General features: G+C 39.4%; 1 non-coding gene across 1 annotated transcript; it reads right to left on the minus strand.

Annotated features, from left to right (window-relative positions):
• Window positions 1–566: 566 nt before the first annotated feature.
• LOC140858241 (small nucleolar RNA R71) lies at window positions 567–672 on the minus strand. The gene has a single exon (XR_012141808.1). It is a non-coding gene; the product is annotated as a small nucleolar RNA R71 (small nucleolar RNA).
• Between the last annotated feature and the right edge of the window lie 4,859 nt (window positions 673–5,531).

A 5,531-nucleotide genomic window follows, 5' to 3' on the forward strand; every position in this document is an offset into this window, starting at 1 on the left:
TCTTCTCTTCTCCTCTTAATAAAAAAATAATAATAATAATAATAATAATTCTTAACAGACTAGGATAGTCCTATATAGACCTTTTAGTTGCATGTTAGGTCGACGATCACTAAAACCCGACTTGCAACCATTAGACGAAGAATTAGAAAAGACTCTTAGGACTATTCGAGTTAGAAATATGGCTGCACCTGGTGAGGCTAATCCTCCATGCTCATTGAGAGAATATTTCACTCCATCCTCGTATACCTACTCTCCATGCATTCAAGCACCTCCAGTAGAAGCTACCCAATATGAGATTAAGTCTAGCATTATTCAAATGTTGCCATCATTCTACGGACTTAGTAACGAGGACCCATACAAACACTTGGATGAATTTCTTGAAATTTGTTCCACAGTAAAAATCCAAAACTTCTCCGATGATACCCTTAGGTTGAAACTGTTTTCTTTCTCACTTAAGGATAAAGCCAAGCATTGGTTAAACTCCTTAGACTCTATAACCATTTCAACTTGAGAACATCTTCAGAGAGAATTTCTCAAGAAATACTTTCCAATTGGAAAAATAAATCAAATTAGAAAAGCTATCACTAGTTTTTCTCAATTGGAGGGTGAACTTTTTCATGAGACATGAGAAAGGATAAGGGACCTCATTCGTAAATGTCCACACCATGCTGTCCCTAAATGGCAACTTTGTCAGTGTTTTTATGATGGTCTATCGGAGAAACACTGATAAATGGTTGATGCATCATGTGGTGGGACATTCACGCTAAAGAGTGAGGATGAAGCCTGACAGCTCTTTGAAATACTTAGTGAGAATTTTCTACATCATATGTCTGCCACCTCTAGAGAACAATCCATGCTTCAACAAAAAAGAAGTGGAATTTATCAGATTGGAAACGTCATGGATATCCACAGTAAGGTAGATGAACTGTCCCAAAAATTAGACCATCTTCTAAATACTGGACAATCTCCGATTCCACCTAACCCAATCCAAGAAGTTTGTGCATTGTGTGCAAGTCCGAACCATTTTGTTAGTGAATGCCCAGCCGCACCTTAATTTTCTGAGTTTGTGCACGAGCAGGTTCAGCAAGCTCAAGTCCAACAAGCTCCAGACAAAAAAATGATCCATATTCGAACACTTATAACCCTGGCTGGAGAAACCATCCAAATTTTTTCTGGAGACCACAACCAGTGGTTGGCCCTACCACACATCGTCCTCAATATCAGGACCCAACATATAGGCATGGACCATACCATCAATTTCAAAATGCTCCTCAACCATCTACTACTGGTCACAACTCAGCTTTTGAGGAAAAAGTTCTAAAAGCACTAGAACGATTAGAAGTTAACACTCAGACTCTTAACTCCCACACACAATCCATAGCTAAGCTAGAGACCCAAATAGGTCAACTAGCGACTGCATTCAGTAGGAGGGAAGGAGAAAAATTACCTAGCCAACCCGAGAGCAACCCAAGAGGGCAATTTGTGATTAAGAGCTCTAATACCCCAGAAGCTTTTTTTGAACACGCCAAATCAATCATGACTCTGAGAAGTGGGAAGATCATTGAACACACTAGTAAAATCAATGAGACCGACCCTAAACCTTTAATCGAAGCCAAATCACCCAAGAACAAGAAGGACCTTAAAATAGAAAATGAACCAACTACATCGGAATCATCTTACTGCCTAAAGCCCCATTTTCAAATGCCCTGAAAGCCCCTATTCCTGCAGATAAGAAGGGAGGAAGACTCAACGAGATGTTGGAATTATTTAAGCAAGTCCAAATTAATCTTCCCCTTCTAGACGCAATCAAACAGGTCCCTGCTTATGCCAAATTTTTGAAGGATTTGTGTACCCAAAAACGTAAATCTAGATCACAAATCCCAAAGAAAGTATGCCTCACTAAATAGGCTAGTTCTGTCTTCCAGCATGCCACTCCTCCAAAGCTTAAGGACCCAGGAGCCCCCATCATTTTCTGTGTTATAGGAGATTATCACATTGAAAAAGCTCTTCTGGACTTAGGGGCAAGTGTGAATCTTTTATCTAGTTTGGTGTATGAACTTTTTGGATTCGGAGAACTGAAATCCACATCAGTCACACTATAATTAGCCGACAGATCAATTAAGGAACCACGTGGAATGCTTGAGGATGTCTTGGTCAAGGTAGATGAGTTTTACTTTCCAGTTGATTTTCTGGTTCTCGACATGAAACTAAGTGGCAACCCAAGATAAATTCCCATTATCTTAGGACGACCCTTCCTAGCTACGGCAAATGCATGCATTAATTGTAGGACAGGAGTCATGGACGTATCGTTTGAGAATAAGAAACTGAGACTGAATGTGTTTGGTGCTTCCTAAGGACCATCAATGGATAGTTACTTCGAAGTAGATATACTAGAAGATATTATAGAAGATGCAACACCCACAATTCTAGCACCAGACCCCTTAGATACTTGCTTGGCTCACTTTGGAGTGTATGACTTTAAAGGATATATGAAAGAAGTTAACACCTTGTTGGATACACCACACGATAAAACCACTCCTCCATGGATAATCAAGTATGAGCCATTGCCCACATTAGCCAGTACACCAATAGTCCCATCTTTAGAATCACCACCTACGTTAGAATTGAAACCCCTTCCTGCTACGCTCAAGTATATATTTCTAGGACCCAATGACACTCTCCCGGCAATCATTGCATCAGACTTGACCTCTAATCAGGAAGCTCAATTGGTTGGTATTCTGAAGGAACACAAAGAGGCTATCGGTTGGTCCATTACCGATTTAAAAAGAATTGACCCCTCCATTTGCATGCACCATATTCATTTTGAGGCAAATGCCAAACCCCATCGAGATATGCAGAGGAGATTGAACCCAAACATGCGTGAAGTAGTAAAAAAAGAGGTGGTAAAGTGGTTAGATGCTGGAATCATCTACCACATATCCGACAGTAAATGGGTCAGTCCCACTCAAGTAGTACCTAAGAAATCAGGTATTACTGTGCTTGAGAACGAAGAAGGTGAACTGCTTCCCACTCGCATATCATCTGGATGGCGAGTATGCATAGATTATAGAAAACTAAATGCCGTTACTAGGAAGGACCATTTTTCATTGCCCTTCATCGATCAAATCTTAGAACGATTAGCAGGACAAAGTTTCTTCTATTTTTTTTATGGTTATTCAGGGTACAATCAAGTACTTGTATTTTTGGATGACCAAGAAAATACTACCATCACCTGCCCCTATGGCACCTTCACTTTTTGGCGTATGTCATTTGGGCTCTGCAATGTACCCGCTACATTTCAACGGTGCATACTGGCTATTTTTTTGGATATGGTGGACAAATGTCTTGAAGTTTTTATGGATGATTTTTCTGTGTTTGGAACCACCTTTGAGGATTGTCTCCATAATCTTTCCAAAGTTCTTAAATGGTGTATGGAGACAAATCTCGTCCTAAGTTGGAAAAAGAGCCATTTCATGGTACGAAAAGGAATTGTATTATGACATATTATTTCTGAAAGAGGGATCGAGGTAGATAAAGCCAAAGTTGAGGTCATTTCAAAACTACCACCCCCTACTTCGGTCTGACAAATACGATCTTTCTTAGGTCATGTCGGATTTTATAGACACTTTATCAAAGACTTTAGCAAGATTTCAAGACTCCTGTGCAATTTGTTGGCCAAGGACACACCATTTGTCTTTGACGAAGACTGTTTGAAAGCATTCAACACATTACGAACAGCCCTGACAACAGCACCCATAATAAAACCCCCTGACTGGTCCATTCCATTTGAGATTATGTGTGATGCCTCTGACTTTGCAATAGGTGTCGTCTTAGGCCAAAAAATCAATAAGGAGCCACATGTGATCTATTATGCTAGCAAGACTCTTTTCGATGCCCAATTAAACTACACCACAACAGAAAAAGAGCTACTAGCAGTAGTGTTCACCCTTGAAAATTTTCGCTCATATCTGTTAGGGTCTAAGGTTCTAGTTTACTCTGATCATGCGGCTCTGAAACATCTCCTCTCAAAGAAAGATACTAAACCATGTTTGATCAGATGGATCTTTCTTTTACAAGAATTTGATCTGAAAATCCGAGATAAGAAGGGTTCCGAGAATGTGGTAGCTGATCACATCTCCAGGATCTTAGTTGAACACATGATAGGCATAGATGAGGTCCAAGAGAAATTTTCTGACGAACAACTTTTTGCAATCTCCTCTAACCGTCCTCCATGGTTTGCCCATTTTTTCAATTACTTGTCAACAGGACAAGTACCTTCTCACTGGACAAAATAAGAAAAGGATCGATTTTTCTCGCAAATTAAACATTATTTCTGGGAGGAACCTGAACTATTCAAATACTGTCCTGACCAAGTTATTCACCGTTGTGTCCCCGAGAGTGAATTCGAAAGCATTCTTACTTTTTGTCATTCTTCGGCATGTGGGGGATATTTTAGTGGAAGAAAAACTACAGCAAAAGTGCTGCAAAATGGGTTTTATTGGCCAACGCTTTTCAAGGATGCACATGAATTTGGCCGAAGTTGTTTGCAATGTCAGCAAATAGAAAATTTATCCAAGAATGATATAATGCCGCTGACCCTCATTTTAGTAGTAGAAATCTTCGATATTTGGGGGATTAATTTTATGGGACCTTTTCCAACCTCATTTGGATTCGAATATATTTTGGTGGCAGTTGATTACGTGTCAAAATGGGTGGAGGCAATAGCTACATGGACTAATGATAATAAAGTTGTAACTAGTTTTATCCAACGAAACATCATTAGTCGATTTAACTTTCCAAGGGTGATCATTAGTGATGGGGGGACTCATTTTATGAATAAACATTTTGAAGCACTTATGAAAAAATATAATATTACACACAAAGTGGCCACACCATATCACCCCCAAACTAATGGTCAGGTAGAGGTGTCAAATAGGGAGATTAAACATATCCTAGAAAAGACGGTTAGGCCCGATAGAAAGGATTGATCTCTTCGCTTAGATGATGCATTATGGGCTTACCGTACAGCTTTTAAAACCCCTATCGGTATGTCACCCTACCAACTAGTTTATGACAAAGCTTGTCATCTGTCAGTTGAATTAGAACATCGTGCACTCTGGGCCATACGAATGTTTAATTTTAACATGAAGAATACAGGTTCTAATCGAAGGTTGCAAATCAATGAACTGGAAGAACTTCGCAACGATGCATACGAGAGTTTATGAATTTACAAGGCTCGAACCAAAGTATTTCATGACAAATATATCTCTAGAAAATCATTTAAGCTAAATCAAAAGGTATGGCTTTTCAATTCTAGGTTATGCCTTTTTTCCGGTAAACTTCGATCCCGATGGGATGGACCTTTCATTGTCATACAAATATTCCCACATGGAGCAATTAAAATTCATGACCCCCGGAATGGCAATACATTTAAGATAAACGGTCAACGTCTGAAGCCATATGTAGATGAAATTGCATATAAAGAATGAATCGACACCATCTACCTGTGTGATCCACTTTATAATGAATAA

This window comes from Elaeis guineensis, chromosome 5 (assembly GCF_000442705.2).
Source record: "Elaeis guineensis isolate ETL-2024a chromosome 5, EG11, whole genome shotgun sequence".
In the NCBI taxonomy this organism is placed as follows: domain Eukaryota; kingdom Viridiplantae; phylum Streptophyta; class Magnoliopsida; order Arecales; family Arecaceae; genus Elaeis; species Elaeis guineensis.